Source organism: Topomyia yanbarensis, chromosome 2 (genome assembly GCF_030247195.1).
Source record: "Topomyia yanbarensis strain Yona2022 chromosome 2, ASM3024719v1, whole genome shotgun sequence".
Lineage (NCBI taxonomy): Eukaryota > Metazoa > Arthropoda > Insecta > Diptera > Culicidae > Topomyia > Topomyia yanbarensis.
In genome coordinates, this window is record NC_080671.1 from 446801503 (window position 1) to 446821682 (window position 20180).

The window sequence follows — 20180 nt, forward strand, 5'->3', positions numbered from 1 at the left end:
GCTCTTCACGCGCAAAGATGGTTTTAAACAATTTTATTTTCTTCATAGAGAAAAAATTGTTTTTACAAAAATTGATCTCCACTAAGGCGAAATATAGCATAGTGCTCATACATGCTACTGATACCATTATTAATCTTGTTCAATAGCTCTCTACAGTTTGGATCTTTCCCTGATACGTACAAGAAAACAAATATTATCTTAGTATTTGAAAATGAGACACAAATTCGTTATTTCGAATTATCGCCAGATTGGGTGCTGTATCAAAGCTGTTTGAAATAATTGTTCTAGATTCCCTTACTCATAACTACTCTAATTGCATTTCCCGTGAATGAGCTCGGCTTTACGCCTCACCCTTCCATGAATCTTGCAATCTTTTTCCTAAAGGAAAGAATTGGATTAACCAATTTGCCCATAAAGGCACAAGACCAAACCAAACTGTGGATTTAGTGTCTAACTGACGCCAATTTGATGTTGGTTTGGATACATTGTCTAAATGACAGCAAGTTGGTGTCAGTTAGTGTGGAACACGAAACATTAAAATTCAACTTTTCATTAATCTTGATTTTACACAATCATAAGAAATTCGTTAACAGGTTGACGATTTATACACTGATTTCTCCGACGCCTTTAATAAGATCAACCATCAAATAACTGTTACCAAGTTGGCTCGTATTCAAGGCAATTTACTATATTAGCTTCAGTCTACCTTCCCGGCCACGAAATGGCTATAAAAATGGAGACTGTACCACTTCTCCGTTTCATTTCAGTTTAGGAGTTTCTCAAGGCAGTCACCTTGGGCCATTCATATTACTGCTCCACTTCGACGATTTGAACTTTTCTGTAAAGTGTCTGAAACTACCATTCGCTGTTGGCTTAAAATTATACCATCTAATCAAAAACCCTAAGGACAACGGATTCTTACAGTCACGGTTAGATATTAGATTACGTCACCTTTTTATCAATTGGATATCCAGTAAAAACATTTTAAATTGTAACAAAAGAATCTTGAAACAAAAAAAAAATGGAAAAAGACATATTACTTTCCAGGAGAAAATTCTATTAATACCATTTTGTACACAAAGTCAAAGATTTCTTTGCTCGACTTGGTCTCATCAGTATCTGGCAGGCCCAGTTGGCTTCTAGAAAAACGCTAAAACCAAAACGAAGCTCTACTTAGGTTCACAACCAACCAACTAATCTTGGATCATGTCCTGCCAGCATAGACAACAGATAATGTAATGGCTAATGACATAAAAGTGAAATTGAAAGTTACTGCAACCAGCGACCAGGTCATTTGCTGGAGCGATAAACGACTGAAAAGACTTAATAAACTTAAACAGCGAACAATTTTATCTAAATATTAAGGAAACACTTTTTTATGTGAGAAAGGCAAAATGAAAACAAATAAAATCCTAAAAATAACAAAACGAATCCTGATATAAGATAGAAGTCAAATAGATGCATGCATGAGGCCTTGACGACAGTGCCATCGTTCAATTTGCCATCTTGAGATTCAACGGATTACTCTTTCCTTTGTTCCAATTGTATTTCATTAGCTGTGTGAATATAGACGACTACACTGAAACGTTTGCAGCTGCGTCTAGTATCCCACAAGAAAGCCATCTTGGATCTTTCATCTTACTACTATATTTCAACGATGTAAATTATATACTAAGCGTCTACAGAATGACCCCACAATCTTCAAGATCCAGTATCAAGATCTTGGTGGACGCACATTTACTGCATTAGTCATTTGATGCGTTTGGAGTAACGATAATCGAATGATTCTGAATTCCGCAAAATGTTCAGCAATAGCATCCGCTAAGAAAAAGAAACTTATTAATGTCGACTACAATCCATCAGGACTGCCTATTTTTCTAGAGTGTTCCGTGCAGATTTTTGAAATAGTTTTAGATGCTAAGTTCAAACGGTGCACGCTAGGTTAAAGATAAGGAAATAAGAAACGAAATAGTTGGTCAAAACCAGACAAAAATAGACAAAGATAGAAAAAGATAAAAAAACTAAAACTAGCGTAAACTAAAAGTCAAGCGATGCAGAAAAACCTGTTTTAATCCACCTATAGGTGCAATTGTGCCTTTCTCATTTCTCCAAACTATGATTTAATAACTGGTTCGTACAATATAACATTATGGAAATGTCTTTCATTCTTATTACACTTGGTAAGTATATATAAGAGCACCTTTTTGCATTCATCGAGGTATCGGTTTGAATCGGAGTTTTCTATGTGATCGCACTCCACAACCCGTAACTCCGGAGCTGGAAGTCGGATGGAGATGGAATTTAATATCAGTTTCCGGGGACGCAACACCTTTCATTTGAGACTAAGTTGATCAAATCGTTCTAGCCATTTTCGAAAAACCAATATAACCGTTATTCTGAATTTGGATGCTTCCGGATCCGTCGATGGTGGCCAGTGTGGCCAAAGAGACTTTGAATGACTGTTGGTGACCTAGATCTACAAATTCAACAGTTGTGTTTATATTTTGGAAAAAAATCACCTCACCAATTCATCGCAGAATTCGTTAGAATCGGGATTTGCTGCGTGATCGTACGTATCACCCTGTAATTCAGGAACCAGAACTCGGATCCACACAAAATTCAACAGCAGCTGATGGACCTTTCATTTAAAATCAAGTTTGTCAAAATCGGTTCAGAAAATTCCGAGAAACCGATATGGACAAATCAACAAATTTTGTTTTGTAACCATACTCTTCAACTCGTAATCCGGAACAAGATGTCGGTTGAAAATGAAATTCAATAGCAACCTATGGGAATATTATACCTTTCATTTGAATCTTAGTTTGTAAAAATCGGTTCAGCCATCTCCGAGAAACCGCTATGGACATTTTGTTAACAAATCCGCACATACACACATACATACATACATACATACATACATACATACATACATACACATATACATACACACATACATACACACAGATATTTTGCGATCACGGCGAACTGAGTCGGATGTTGTATGAGACTCGGCCCTCCGGGCCTCGGTTAGAAAATCGGTTTTTGAAGCAATTGCATAACCTTTCTATATGAGAAAGGCAAAAGAATAATATTTAATTAGCTTAATAAGCATGAGTTCAATGTTATGTTCATGTGATTATAATTTGGAAAGGTAGGTGGAATGGGTTTGAACGTGTAGGGAATGGGGGGTTAGTAGAGTGGGAGTGGAGGATGCGTCAGAAATCCTTCATCTTATTTCGGTATACGGGATGGATGAAGGAAATGCGGGCGTGAGGGTGGTCCAAGGGGAGGGGAGTGATGAAGGAGGGAGGTGTAAGGGCAAGACGGGGGGGGGGGCGGCGACGCAATACTCAACTGCATATTTTGCCTTCCATTTGAGACTTGTTTTGCGAAAATCGGTTCAGTCATCACCGAAGAATCGATTTGACTTTAATTGTGGAATATGCCCGGAATTCCGGACTTCCGGAATCGTTGATAGTGGACAATATATTCAAAGAATGTTTGATTGGCAATCAGTGATCTAGATCTGCGATTAGAAGTTATTTGGTGACCATTTTAATAGTTTTTAGCCTCTGAGGTATTACGATTGTACCGATTTATATGGGAAATTCCAGTGTATCCTTACTAACACCCCTGTAACTCCGGAAGCAAGAGTCAGAACCGAATGAAATTCAGCAGCAGTCAATGGCATTACTGTATCTTTCATTTGAAATCAAGTTTGTAAAAATCGGTAGAGAATTCGTTGGCGAATGGGTGTGATATAAGCTTAGGAACTTGGCGGGTTCCCCGGGGGGCGACATGAACCGTCATAGGTGGCCAATGTGGTCAAAGCTACTTTGATTGATCATTAGTGATACAGACCCGCAAACTAGAGTAATGTTACATCAATTTTAATATGTTTTACATCATTTGAACATCATGGTGGTACCAGTTTATATGGGAATTTGCTGTGTGACCGCACTCTTCAACCCGTAACTCCGGAACCGGAAGTTGGATCAACTAAAAATTCAATAGCAGCTTATGGGAGCGTTATACCTTTCAGATGAAACTAAATTTGCGAAAATCGGTTCAGCCATCTCTGAGAAAATTGTGTGAGTTTAAATGACACACACACACATACACACACACATACACACACACATACATACACACACACAGACATTTGCCGATCTCGACGAACTGAATCGAATGGTGTATGACACTCGGCCCTCCGGGCCTCGGTTAAAAAGTCGATTTTTACAGTGATTGCATAGCCTTTCTTTATATGAGAAAGGCAAAAATGGGGCTAAAATGGAAAAACGAATAAACCGAAACCGAAAGAATTATACAATATTGCGGAGCGACTTAGTGAAATACTCAAAGAATTCAAGTTTAAAAAAAATCGCTTTCAATTGCACAGTACCACAGTGTGATAAAAGCAACAAATTGTTCAATAATGAGAGAAAGTCTTAACCGTATCAATAGATTGCGAGACAAAGAAGTGGATGAAAAAATCATATTTGCAAAAGACAAAAATAAAGTAAAAGAAAGAAAAAATGATGGCGAAATTAAGTGAGGTAATAGAGGTACGATTAAAATAGAACAATTTAGTAGCAAAGAAAAATGTAGATGTGGTAACCATTCATAAAATAAGAAAAATCAAAGACTTGCGAAGAAGTACTAGAAAACTCTAAGGTAGTAATAGAAATAATGCACCGAAATTTAGTATAAAACATTGGTTGCAACGAGACAAAAATCGTTGAAATGACGTAAATGACAAAACAATCGAATTAGAAGAAATTGGCAAATTAGAAACAAATAAAAGCTAATGGGACTAGCCATTATCCAATCCCATCATCTACGCCATTCAGTACGGAATCAAAAATAAATATTAAAAGAACTTATAAAATAATTGTAAAACAAAAAAGCTCTGAAGAAAGGGAAAAGATATAGAACAATAAAAAATAATAAATGTACAGGACAAAGGGCAAAATCGTGAACGTGAAGTAAAAAATAACAACTTGATAAAAAATGGAAAAAAGTTAAAAACGAGATAATGAATAAGACAAGAACAAGGAACAAAGACGCCTAAATGTAATAACTATGAGACGAGACAAGAAGCAATGACTCAAAAGAAAAATGGATAAAGTAATGATAAGAAACAACGAAACATGTAAGCAAAACGAATATAAAACAAGCACAAAACGGAAATCAAATAGCTAAACAATAATTAATAGCGTTAAAAGTTAAATACAAGGAGGTTGTTAAGAATGGATAAAAAAGCAGTCAAATAGAAAACATTAGAACAGAGGAACATACACTTCAAAACGAAATAAAAACCACATACTTATTTCCAAAAGTTCGCCCCCCATTAATGTCGGTACCGAAAGTTTGTAAAACGAAACAAAATGCAGCATCCGCATCAGAAACAATGCAAGCAACGAAGTGAATTTTAAAATGGAGAAAGTTTATCCTGATACGATTCAGCTACGCCCATTTGAACAGTGTGACGTTGGTAAAATTCCACACGAACTCTATTCACTAAATTCAATGTTTTTATGCTACCAAAAAGAGACACCAACTCGCTGCATACACACACACACTGTACACTAACTAACGCACCTAGAACTGTGTGATGCACCAAATTTCTTCTCTGCTGTTGCTGCTGCTACCAGCGAAACTATCAACCGTTTTACGACTGTTTGTGTACCCACCGTTCTGTTTGTGTGGCGTCGCGTCCCTCTGTCACATCATTCCATGAATATTTATCACAAATGTTGCGGTCGACTGTGTCTAGCAACCGGGAGTTGCTAGAGTCCCATTTCTTCGCAGAGTGTGTCGCGACAGAACCTAGTCATTCGAGTAATGCAGCACCGCAAAATTCCGGCGAGCCACTGTGTGTGTGCCATACTGGGTGCTCCATATTTCGGAGGAAATTTAAAGACAGAGGGATGAAAAAAAAGACAATTTCCGGCTTTCTTTTGTGGAGTAATGGAACGATATTTATATCTTTTTGCTGTTGCTGTCCCGCGTGTTTTGGCACAAACTATGCTTTACGAAGCAGGGCTTGAAGTTCAACGTTTTAACCCCTTACTCAGCTAGGCCACGTTCAACATGTCACCGATGTCTGCCGGCGGGATATAATATTTTGTGTTTATGGGTTTGCAGGCTGAGGTTCCGGTTGCTGGAGATGTAGGTCGTCTCCGTGGGAAACTGTTGCGACTCAAGAGGATTGGGTTTTACTGTTTTGAATGTATTTTTTAAAATTTGATGCTTTTGTACAATGAATCAGAAATTTATCGCTATAAAAATTGTTTTTTTTCTATCATCTTATTGCAGGTGTAGTGTCTAACTGTTGAACTTAAAAAAGTAAAGTACTTTTTCTGTAAATGAAAAGCGAGTGATGTAGGTTTACGAATTGCAACGGAAACACAACCTTACGCTGGGATCGTGGACAACTCGACCCACTTGTTGTTAAAAAGGTAAGCGTAATCTGACAAACTGGAATCATTATAAGGGAATAAATCTAAGGGTAGTAATTATCTTGCCGACAATTCATCCTCATAGCATTCTGAACGTATTCCAATATGACCCGATCGAAGTATTTAAAGAAGTCGCTGTTTTTGAAATGAAACATTTTGGATTGTAAAATATTTTTCACCAACGATCACGAAATAGTGTGTAGAGTAAGGTGGGACAGCAGTGTTCAACTTCAAGTTTTTTTTTGTGGAAGACGAACTACTGCGACCAGCATTTAGACCTATTGTGTTATGCCCCTTCCTTAATCTAAGTGTGGGGGAGACCGGTTTTTATATTTTATCGCCTTGGAAGCTAATTTTATACCGGTTAAAATGCGCTTCAGTTAAGAATCGATACCTTATCCAAACGCTCGAAGAGAAAGAAACCAATACATAATTGTCGTATCACTTCTTATATCAGTAATAATAAAGTTAATATACCGAAGACCCTTTTTTATCAGTTCCTTTGGTTGACAAAATGGGGGCAATGACAAACAATATTTATATTTATGATCCTTTTTTATATCATGAGTAGTTCTTTTGAATTATATACATTATCGTTTGTGGATATCGCCAAGTTTTTCAAACGATGATTTATTGAATGAACTAACATATATTCAACCATCGGTTGTTACACTGCTTTAGCATTTGTTGCGAAGCAAGTGCAATGCGGCTTTGCCGCATAACCGAAACCAAAGATCCACCGGGCTAGGTGGCCGCCGACATCCCGTCGGAAGCGGCGGCCCCTCGCAAGCAAACCAATGATCCACTCGTTTGCCCGGATTACTCAAACATAGGGGCTATAAATTAGTTTAAATTCGACGAAGGGACAGCGATGTCGGACAACACATGACACGAAATGATGTGGCGTAGTTTTATATTAATTATTAAAGAAGAATAAACTAATTAATTTTGGTTCAAGTTCAATGTTAGTACTATTGATAAAACAAATTCATGTAAATTCATTTTAATATTTAGGTAGTTGCCGTTATGCTCAAACATTTCAACTACAACCTTATAAGTAACTTTCCCTCGATCTATGAGCAATATTGTCAATATATAATTAAAACACATAATACATGCAAGAAAGGATATACCCAAAAACATCCTTAATAATTTAACACTACATATATTTATGCCAAACGACCGTTATACTAAATTATTGTTTTCCTTAACATAAAAATATTTATACGGAAAGAGTAGTAGTAGCACTACTCAAAATTAGAATGAATTACCAGACTTATCGCTCAGTCTTAACTTTAAAGTTTTTCGAAATTCATGGGAAATATGTCATTGCGTTAAATTAAAATATATGAGCTGAATGATCAAAAATTTTTAATTTCTTCGTATTTCTTTTTTTTTGTATATTTTCTATGAATTTTTAAAAAAAAATCTTCCTCCATAAATTGTAACTCGCATTAATTGCAATCGATTGATGTAAAAATATGTATATGTCATCGCTTTGAATTCAAAGTTATAGACTGAGTAAAAGTTTACCACGCTTGCTTGTTGCTTTTACATTTATTATCCTTTAAAAACGCGACATAACCTGCAACAGGCAAGTTGGTCCATGTAGAGTCGCCGCAAAGCAAGCTGTCTACGCCATAAATCCACTGTTAGAAATCCGTACGCGCTGATGTTCGGCGTGGAATAACTTAGTTATAAATGGCAGGCCATTTTTTCTCGAATGCATGTTGTTAGGCACTAAAAGTAGTATATGTGGTATTTTTTTCGTACAAAAAAGAGGCGCAGAGCACTTTTGTATTTCATTTTTTATGAACAATTGTTTAAAAGATATACTAAATATTAATTTGTCGAATCGGAAAAAATCACGAATAATCTGTGTCTTACGACAATTTCGTATTTCCATTTTTGTTAAAATGGGTCAAATTGGTCGCCCGTAGTATTTTTTTTTTAAATAAACGTGCTAAAAACTTCAAATGTCAATATTATGGTCAAAATTTTTTTTTTCGCAAAACCCGCTTGGATTTGGGTTTTCGGTGCCAAATACTACCAAAAAATGGATCTTCCATTGAAATTGCGATATCACCTAATTTGGAGGGCCACTTGAGAAGTTTTGACTCATGTGTTTCCTCGTAGTTGCAAAAATGCAAATGACCCCCAGTGTGGTCACTTCTCAAAATTATGCCAAATGACCCTCACTTTACGCAGAAATATGAATTAAGCCAAATGGCCGTTATGCCAAATGACCATCATCCTGGAGATAAAATAAATTATGCCAAATGTCCGTAATTCCAAATGACCTTCTCAAAATTATGTTAAATGACCATGATGCCAAATGTCCGTTATGCTAAATAACCTTAAGCCAAATGACCTTATGCCAAATGACTTTATGCCAATTGACCTAGACCAGTTTCATTCAATATACGAGCACTGTAGGAAAAATATAAATATCAGCAATTAAAAAATTACTTTTTAAGGTTCAATTCGGCCTCGGGTCACTGTGCTCCACTGACAGCAGTAGCATAACAACAGCGTTTTGGCTCCAATTTTAATTTAAGCCTTTAGGGTGGGGGATCCCCACCCAACGTCCCGGTTCAAAATTTTATGGCAAACCGCAATCTCCCCTCTATGTCCCTCATCTATCTGTTCTTTAATAAATCAATATAAGAATTTACAGGTCGTACCGTCGACGATCTGTCATAAACTATAAGCTTAATTTGTCTCTTCTCTGTCATCGTTGTCCACCCTCTATTCCCTGTATATTGCTGTTTAAACGATATTGAAATTAAATCTTCAGGAAAATATCTTACTTAAGTAAATAAGCCATTGTTGGAAAAAGTGAATTTAGTTCTGTGTACCCTTAGTGCCCCCCATTAATTCTAAATTCCATTTTCATTCCCCTAAAAATTAAAACTAAGGAGTGTTTATACTATTATGTTAAGTTACGAAAATCCAAATTTGTGGTAGGAGCTCCTAGGCCGCCCTGACACATAGGGTCCGCTGGGCAAAATAGTGCGAAATCCCTACATGCAATATCTAAACATTCGACACAAATGATTGAACAAATCCCTTCCAGTGCCGCATTCCGTACAAGGAAGCCACTCCAAATTTGTGAAACTGTCACCGTATACCATTTTGAAAGCACATATTTCTCTGATTAGATCATAAACTACCCAACGCTCTCTTATTGGTTGTCATCCGATTCGTACGACTACTACGCTTAAAACTTTAAACTGAAACCTTCATCAAGTACTGAACCCATTGTAATTTCATTTGGTGTGCTGAAGAACGGCACAAATAGTTTCCTGGTTCCACTGTCAATGTCCTCTGCATACATAAACTTTTCTGGTGTTACGAAAAAAACAATGGGAAGTTTTGTTAAGAAATCTAAATAAAAATAAATGAGAATGGAAAAAGTTTTTAACAGATTTTGCAAAACTAAATGGGATGTCCTGGGCACAGTAAACATAACTGGACTAGACACAATTAGGTGTAACTATTGGAGAGGACAACACTGTCTAATATGGTGAAATCTAAAGACTAGAATAACTTTATAATCTTACACAAGTACAAATATGGAGATGATTACGAAGGGTTCAAGCGTTTGTATGTTTACGTATTTGGTGCGTGTGCTAGCGTATAGACAACATCGCATGTATAAATTCGATTGTCTAACCGTGTGGTCATTTGCATTCTTGCATATGTTCTTGGATGATCGCGCAGATCGTGAATCTGAAACTTAAATTTCAGTGTGTGGTTCAGATATCCCCCATATCACAAGAGTTCCCGGTGATGTGGATTATTTTATCGCGCAGAACTCGAGCGATTGTATGACAACTGGTTCGATGGAGAAGGTGTATTTCGTGTGTAATTTTTGCTTAAATTCATTTGTATACCCGTGTAACGATTTGCATATTCGTGTGTGTTTCTAAATGTTGCACGCATTGTGATTTTGAGCGTGCGGTTCAGATCTAGAAGGTAGTGAGTTTTCGCATATCACAAGAGTATCCGGCCATGGTACCCTAAGATTTCCAATGTAGTGTAGACGAGCCCTTATTCATCTCATTAGTTAGGCTGTCACACTATTTCGATTGTAACTCGGCTTACAGTGATTGAATTGCGCTTGAATAGGTATCAGTATGATTGCTTCGTTCTTAAGAAGCAGTAACATAAAATATCTGCTTTGAAAAATGTGAAATACTCGTGTTTGAGCAAAGTGAAAAGTCGAGTGCAACACACCTTTATTCATCCTACCATTTGACCTAATGCGTTGAATAGAAAAAGCAGATACTGCTCTAACTAATGTATTCAAATGAGTGGAATGAGTACAGGAGCTAAGATGAGTTAGGGCACAGTAAGCTTTAATTGTGACATTCCACTAAGGGCCGATGTCTTCACCCTCGCTTAACTTTTAAACCAGGTCCACCAGTACGTTTACACCTGGTTTAAGCACTAAGCGAGGTTGAAGAAATCGGCCCTAAGTCGCTTTGTAAAAAAATGCATAACCGAGTAGCTGTTTGCATATTCGCTTGATCGTATGAGTCATCATTCTGGTACTTAATATTGGGTGTACGATTCAGATGAAGTAAGTAAGCTCCCCCATCTCACTCCAACTATCGCGCCCTAAGGCATGATGTCAAATGTATAGGAGATCCGGATTTTAGAATGGTAGCTCCGGAACGATTATGATTAAGACCGTGCAGGGCAGGCGTTTGTGTGTATTTACGACAGTTTTTATAAAGTCATAAGTGTTATAACGTTGACTTCAAGGATTACACCACCAGTGCACTGTAGAGCATGAAAAAATAGATAAATTTCGGAAACTTTTATTGACGCAATGAAACGAAGAATTAAGAACATTTAAAATGGGATTTATAATACTAATTATGGCGAACAAGAAATAACGGTTTCATCGTAATTTCATCGCAAGATGGCGGCTGTGCAGCATTTTCCTACCGACGAACGATCAAAAATCATTTGTTAGAGTTAAATTTAAAAAAATGGTTCCGAGAAAAACACGAGGTATTACAGCAGAATTGAAAATTTAAATATTTATATATTATTGACGCTTTCCATCGTTTAACATATCACTTTTAAGACACTAAATCATATTTTAGATAAATAAAAAATCTAATTTAAAAGAATTATGACTGTGATATCGTGGGAGTCGTATATGGTCGCGTTTGTGACCGGGTTTGTATTATCGCGAAAGACGCGAGCGTTGGTATATTATTGAACGAGTTCTTTTTATCGATTGGCCGTTTCTATGTCGTGTGATGTGTGATGTGTGTGATCGGTTGCACATTCCCGTGTGCTTTTGAGTGTCATCTAGAAAGAAAAAGCAAAAGAATGGACTGGCTATTTTCCTAGTTCACACTTTAAATGCAGAATTACTAATAAACTAGTATTGTTGATTTTTTTTATTTCAGATACATTTGACACGGCTCAATTGGAATACTGTATAAAATGTTATTACATTCGACGACTTGTTTCATGTTGTTCTGGGAAGAAAATGATTCTACTTGACTAATGTTTTTGAACATAATCAGTACTGCATGACGTAAATGGTGAAATTGCACCGCATTAACTTCTGCTATGTTGAGCTTCATGTTCTCTTTCAACATTTGCTCCACTTCACGAATTGATGGTCTTACCGGACATTTCGAGAAGTCAACAGCAACACAGTTTGCAACGGGACATACTCTTGCTTTGTTTTGTCACTCATTGTTTGTTCACGTTTCACACACTAGGTAGAAGGAATCAATTTTGACTATTGCAAATAGACCAAGAGGCGCGCGGGTAAATTTGATTACTTGCCCTGTTATAGCAGCAGAGCGAACTGAACTGAGCGAGATGAGAAACTGAACTGGGTATTGTTGATCATTGATGCTCAAAGTTTATTCAAACTGATACATGTAATATTGTATGGAGATATTTGCAATACCATCAATTCAGTTTGCCTAGAGAAGGGGCCAATCAACGGATAAACATCCTACGGCAAAATTATAACCAAAACCTACATTTTCCATTTTCAACCTCTATATTCATTATTCAACATAGTACATGCTTATTTCAAAGCTGCAGTAGTAATAGTCAAGTAATCTAAGGTGAGTTTCGGCAGTACAGTCACATGTCTTTGCGTCGATTGTTTCATTTTCTTCGCTAACGTTTCGATCCGCAGTTTGGGCCTTCATCAGGGCTCGACAATACCCGACAGCCCTGAAGAAGGCCCAAACCGCGGGTCGAAATGTTAGCGAAGATAACGAAATAATCGACGCAAGGAAATTTGACTGTACTGCCGAAACTCACCTTAGATTATTTAATCACCAGTCGAAAACATCCCATCTTACTTCGTAATAGTCAAGTAAATGCGAATTTATTCAGATTTTTGAATCTGTCAAATATAAAGCGGGCAACGAAATATAAATTACTTTTACTTTTGATCCGCTGGCAAAGTAGGGAAGACCAGGGCAATTTGACACAGGTTTCGTCTTTTAGGCTATAAGTCACATGATAAAGACAACGAAGTCCCGCATGACTTTCTGATCCTTTCTTAAAATACGGTCCATGTATTAAGCGCAAACGCAATAAATTCATAGTTCATTTGTCACATAATCTTTTGACAGAAACCCAGTTGATACAATCGCTAGACTGACGTTTCTTCCGATCGAAATTCAATAGAGTTGGGACGAACACAACTGATGAGGGTTCTTCCTTTAAACTTAGTTGGCGGTTTGAAGTAAAGGACACTTAAACAAGTCATCACTTAGAACGGGTTACACCACTCCTTTATAGAGCTAGATGGGACAGAGTACATCGACACTCTGCTGCATTTACTATGGGAAACAAATATATAGGGTAAGGTGGGGCAAATCCGACCTAGTAAATGTTTTTGGCTGTAAAATGCTCATTTTACATCGGCTCAATGTTTTATATACAAAATTAAATATTAGACTTCTGGGCATTTTTCTACATATAGCATTTTATTTGTATCTTTAGAAAATATGGAGATAAAAGCGTTTTACGAAAAGGTTTATTTTTGCTGTTTTCAAAAATGGTGGGGTAAACCCGACCGCCTACGTTTTTGGTTGATTTAGTACAGATATGACCCAAATTTTATGGTTGTTCAATGATAAATCGATGAATGTTATGTTATTCAATTGTAACATAAAGAAAATGGAATTCAATGTCAATTTTGGAATGTCAAAATCACGAGCAGTAGCACGTAAAAATATTCCCATTTGCATCGAAGTAATTGCTCGAAGAATACTATATTCATCACGTTTTTGTGTTTTTCGTTTGTAATTATGAACCATTATGCGAAAAATAATAAATAATAATAATAAAAATATTTTTCAAATTGATAAATAAACATTTTCTTAGTAAAAAAGGGGTCGGATTTACCCCACCGCGTAATTGTTCATTGCGACGCGTTTAAAAAAAATTATGAAAAAAGTTGGCCTAAATTCATCTATGCACTTTGTAGGACTTAAATCAATGAATTTAAATCCACTTACATTTTTTATGCTATCACTTTAACGATCAGAAATATCTTGAAGTCAATGATGCACAAAAATCAAATCAAAAGTTGTAAAAACACACTTATTGGCGTTTGAGCATAAGAGTGGGACATGGTTATATGAAAAAAAAATAAAATTTGGCTCCGAGTAACTTTTTGCGATTTATTTAGCTCCCAGAAAAACTATGCAAATTTTTAGCTCGATCGGTGAAACTATATTTTTGCGCCCGCGGTTTAAAGTTTACATGGGATTTCGTATGGGGAAATTATCTTTTGCAAACTAATTCTTCCAAGAGTCGTCCGTTACCTCCTAAAAATAAATAGATGTCCGATTTTCATAGGAAATTTGTCAAGGAAACAAAGTCCAGAAGACTGCCAAAAGATATGATGCTTGTGGAAAAAGTTATTAAGCAAAATCCGATTGATGCCCTGAAGATTGATGAAAATTTCATTTTTCATAGCATCACTGCTTCTGACGGTCTAATTATATACAAACATTTGTAACTTTCTTGTATTATGTACAAAAGAAGCCTCAATTTATTCCTCAAAACCTTGCGAAGTAACCAAATAGCGTAGATAAACGATTTAGACACATTAAGAGAGGATTAAAATAAAATTGCGTATAAATGGACAAGCAACAGCAGTGGTGCTAGAAAAAAAGAATATTTTATCATCCGTCAGAGCATCAATCGGTTTCTGCTTAATAACTTTTTTCTCAAGCGTCAGATCGTTTTGTGGTTTTCGAGACTTTGTTTCTTTGTTAAATTTCCTTTAAAAGCCACATAACGATTTATTTTTAGGAAGTAATGGGCGACTCCTGGAGGAATTATTTTGCAAAAGTTAATTTTCCCATGCAAAATCCCATGCAAACTTTAAACAGTGGGCGCAAAAATATAGTTTCACCGATCGAGCTAAGAATTTGCACAGTTATTCTAGGACCCAAATGGTACCTAAATAGTTGCTCGGAGCTGAAATCTAATTTTTGTCCCATCCTAATAACCATTCTATATGAGAAAGACAAAAATAAGTTAAGTTTGGACAAAGAAGTTTTTTTCAAATAACTTTTTTTTCCCTAAAACTGCCCAACTTGAATTTTTGACGGAAGGTAGGGAACATAATTACCTATCTTCGAACAAAATTCATCCAATTCAAAGATGGTTTTGTTTGCAAATCGACTTTAAATTTTTAAAATCGATTTTTTCCAGTGTAGGAGTCGATGAATATTTTTATTCAAAAATTTTATGAATTTTATGAAAAATTACTCCCACAACATTTTTTTTTGTAGGATTTTTAGACTATAGCCATTTGTAAAAAAATGATAAAAAAAAAGTTTGACCCTTTTCAAAAGACAATCTAGATCATTTTTAGAAAAAACAAAGTATGCTAAATGGCTTATTGTGACAAATTTTCTCATGTACAGAAAGTTTCATTAAAATCTGAGAGGGTGCTTGTTCGAGTTGGCGCGAAATTCGTCATATATGAAAAAATATATCAAAATGTCTGGCTCGACCGGATATCTGTTCACCTGCGCAAAATCTGAAAGAATCCAGATAAATCTTGAATATTGACAACGCTGGTCGTAATAAACAGGCAGAGATAATCGGGGTTCCCTATGTGCAGCTTGCTATAAAACGAATGGTGCTCAGCTGTAGCCATCACTACGAATGGGAAAGAGAATGAGCAACGGGTATACGCTATTTTTATATACCAACCCTGTACAACAGTAATGGTTCACCAGCCTCGGTGGTGGTGAACCAACGCCATCAACTCAGCAGTTAGGTAGTGAATGGTTCAATGGATGGCATATTCGTGAACGAATGAAAAGCGTTCGTTCTTTTTCAGTTCATTCGTTTTTTAAGCTCTAATGTTATAGAAAGATTAAAAAAATATGATATTCGAACTAATGAAAGGGGATTTAATTTAAGCGATATGCCTGCCTTCTCTTTACCGTTACGATTTTTTCTTATTTTTACAAGGGCTAAACAGTGATCTAGCCAGAAGCGTTCTTGTAGTGAATTAAAATCTAGCAAATACTCCAATGCCAACAATTGAAATCAAGTTCAGCGTTTCCGATTCTGACATGTTATGTTGAGAAAATGTTCAATAGAAGCATGTCGCCTTTGGGTAGTGTTCGAAATTTTCTCAAATTGTCTCGAACTTTGATCATGATCAAACTTTGTTTCAAACACTGCTAGTTTCATGGGAGATCACATTCCAGTGTGTCGTCCCCAAAGACGTAGAAGGGCAAACTTCTACCCAATGAAAAAGAAAATGCGGTGGAGTAAATAGTGAGATTTAGAACTTCCCGACAAAGTTCAACTTTATAAGCCTTTGCCACAGCGGCATCGTCCGTGTCTGTCACGATATGGTAGAGTTGTGCGTATGTTTATTCTGTGCAACTTTCCCTAAACGACTTCATTCCGGCTGAAGTTGCTTAAAAAGTTTCTCTTCCGACTGACGTCCGACGCAGCGCTCGTTGGTTGCCATTCTGATGCGCATCTTGAAATAAATTGAAGATCCTCTTTGCCAAAGAGCACGACGGTAGAAGAAAAAAAAAACGGCAACAAAATAAAAGTACAACAGAAACTATCGCAGCGGAAGAAAAGCACCTCATAAAGATAATGATACAGCTTGAAAATTCTCTTCCGTTCCGTTTCGGAAAACGGGAAAATAGAGAAGTGCTGTTTCCAGTTCCACGTCGCCGCGCGACGCCACCTCCATCGTATGTCTTTTCGATGCACACCTGCTCCCTAATCTCGGCACCATAAAGATTAAAATCTTTCTTATTACGGAGAGACAGACGACGGGAACTGGGGAGCAGAAACAGCAGCAGCAGCGCTCGCCTCGCTGAGCTTTGGAAAGTCCGCCAGTTCGGGATGCAGATTTCTCTACGCCAGTCGAGTCGAGACTTTAATGGGGGACTCTGTTTTTCTGATGAGATATTTCAGAAGCATCCTTGTGGAAGGACATTGTCGCTTCGGGGCAAATGGCAACCATACTTTGTGGGATTGCCGCCCGGTCTGGCTGGGGCTGCTGGTATGATGTGCGGGATGATGTTGCTGTTTCCGAAGAAGGGTTATCTACGGGTCGGTATGAACGGTAACGGGGGAAAAACCTTTCCGAACGAAGTTGCTAGTGTGCCAATCTAGTTTTAATACATTATATGTGCTGGACTTGGATATAGTGGAAGCTGAGTGCTGTATCATGCAATTGTCGTATGCACGTCTGAAGTGGGTATGTTCCCGCAAGAACCCACACGTAGCAATGATTATGCAAATATCAGAGAATGATGTACTTTGTGCATGCAGTTATGAAAATTTGACACTAAATTTGTTTGGAAAGATATACATTTTGTGCAATAACAATCAACTACCACTCATAGTATATTCTGAGCTGGCACTGATTCACTCGGTTCTTTTCAAACAATAAGCAGAAAACTAATCGTTTCCTGAGCATTAACTACAATTTTCGTTAAGAGAAGAGCTAAAATGGTTCAGGGAGGAGTGGTCTGGGATCTCAAAGTATTTACAGCCCTGTATCTAGCAAAAAAGCAATACTTTATGAAAGGCCTAAATATTGATTTAAAAAGAATGTCCTTGCATTTACAAATTGACAAAAAGTGCGGACTAGGTGAGCAAACCAGAGACATTCTCTCCATCCGGGTCAGATCTTATATTTATCCCGCCCTCCGACACCAATCTTTTCATTTGCCGAAATAGCCTTTGATGCGAAGAATAATAACGGGTACGACAACACCTTAACCACAATCCTATTTAGTATGATTAAACTGCCCTGCTTTCCTTTCTTTTGAACTGAAATTCTTGGAATGATTTTAGTACCAGCTGTCTTTCAACATCAATCTAAAAGTTTTCATAATTTCAAACAAGCAACCTAGATGCCCTGAAGGGTATTAGCCTGGAAATGAATCCGAACAGGCACCTTCGCCTGTAACCTAAAAATAAACTGAGCACATCAAACAGACAGCAAATCTCATCAAACGCCTGACAACTTCTGTCAAAAGTTTAACAAAATTCTAAGATATCCCTATAGAAACCTTAGCTGTAATCGGCTTAGTTGTTCTATTATTGTTTTTTTCGCTTCAACCATAAATCATACTAAACACCCAACTCCCGACTAATCCTCCAATTAATGTTCGATAATCATACCTCTGCGCAGGAGAAGGAGCCGCCGGAGAGATAATCGTTCATGAGCCTAATTAATTGGTTCAGTTTTCTTCCATGCTCGCACCTTTCCCATTAACTATAATGAGATTCAGTGTGGGCTGGCTTGGAACGATTTCATCCTAGCATCATTTTCAGCTGAAATATTCCACTCAAAACGATTTGGCGTTGCGGGGTCGATTTAGTTTCTTAGCTACATGGTTCGCTGAAACGTTCGTGAATTTTTAATGAAGCACAACGACCATAAGGCATTTGACGGCAAGCGTACATACTTCACTCGAAAGGACCGGATGGTAAGGAGCAGTTAATTTGTTGTATGTGAACCGAGGGTTGAAATGTTGGGGCGGCTGTAATGTTTTCGGCAGAAAATGTAATAATATTTTCTGTCGAAATTCGCGGAAGAACAGGACAATTTTTTTCGGACAATAGATGGATAACAATTCCCAGAGCTAATAGAATAGTCTCGTTAAAAGCTGACTCTATTAACGGGCGGCTGGCTTGATGTAAATTGTCCTTGGTGTAAGAAATGAGATCTTTTTTCAAGCGAAATGATCATTGAATCTTGACCAACATGATGAACCGCCTTGTTACAGTACTTGCACGTAGAAATCTGCCCTTTATGGGTGCGTAGCGTGGTGTCTTTGATTTTAGTGAATTGTATAATCAAGTAAAAGGCAATAGTTCTTACGATCCGCTTCCTCAACACAGAACCACCGTTAGAAATACCAAAGAAGAAGTATCAAGTGATTGTACTTTTTCGAATTGCGATGTGTATTTTGTATTTACTTCACGGAAAGTATGCGGTGATAGATCATGTACCCTTACCTCTATATTGTCATTTTCCATATACACGAAAATCATAAATCCAGCGCAGTCACTTTAAGCTACGTGTTTCAGGTTGTTCTACTAAACGAATTCTTCCACTTGGCCTACCATGTTGAATGATATCAGCACTAAATTGTACAGGCCATGATACTGTTATGTGACTCCCGTAAACCTAAGCTCCATTTTCACCTTCACAAAATATTTCAAATTTGGAAGTGTAGTAAAAAACCAAATCAACGACCTCAGTCATGAGTAGGAGCAACGTGCAAATCGGATCAGACAACTCTGAAAAAAATTGATTGACACTATTTGACACACACATTCACACAGAGACATTTTGCGATCTCGACGAACTGAATCGAATGGTATATGACCCCTTTCGGATTTCGATAGGATAGTTGATTTTAGAGCTGATTGCATAGCCTTTCTTTATATGAGAAAGGCAAAAACGTGGAATTAATTAATTATTATCTCTCGTTATTGAGTTATGGTGTTTTCGGAAAAGTTGGTGCATGACAACTAGCGTTTTATTTGGATGACTCATACTAGTTCGGATTTCAGTCACTTGGGCGCTGTTATCAACTTTTAATGGAATTAGATAGAAAGATGGTGTCTACGACAAAGTTGTATGTCAGGTAATTATAAGTATAACTCCTGAAGGCAATAACTTTGTAAGTCCTACAAGTGTTGATATATGGCGTATTCTTGCAACCTGATCTATAAATTAAATTTTTAATCAAAACATGCTCTATCTCGAAACATAAGGGACCTAAAAATATTGCATCTTCAGAAGATATATTTAAAATGATAGGGCCTACAACTTTCTCCATAGCACCCCATTTCTATCTAGCTTTATTAAAAAGTTGATAACAGTGCCGCATCCAAATAAAACTTCTTTTTCACTGAGGCGTAGCAAAGTACGCTGGGAAACAGCTAGTCTATTGATTGATATTGATCTTAATCCAATTTTAATTCAGCTATCTCACGATAAATGTTCAATTTTTTTGTTCATATCGCCCGAAAGTACTTCTAAGAATAGATTCCAATAGATAAACCCAAAGATTTTTGATATCATGGCATTCAAAATTTAAATAATGTACAACCTATTCAAAATATCGCAAATTTACACACATAGCGCTTCCCAAGTCCGGTACGACAGAATTGTGTACCTAGCGCTTCTATGAATGACGTTAT

General features: G+C 37.0%; 1 protein-coding gene across 1 annotated transcript in view; it reads left to right on the forward strand.

The window, feature by feature from the left end:
- LOC131685727 (uncharacterized) overlaps positions 1–20180 on the forward strand; it is a 755395-nt gene that overhangs the window by 78991 nt on the left and 656224 nt on the right. The window contains exon 2 of the mRNA XM_058969637.1: positions 6319–6461. The gene's annotated coding sequence lies outside the window, so the exon portion shown is untranslated. The remainder of the gene's footprint in view (positions 1–6318; positions 6462–20180) is intronic.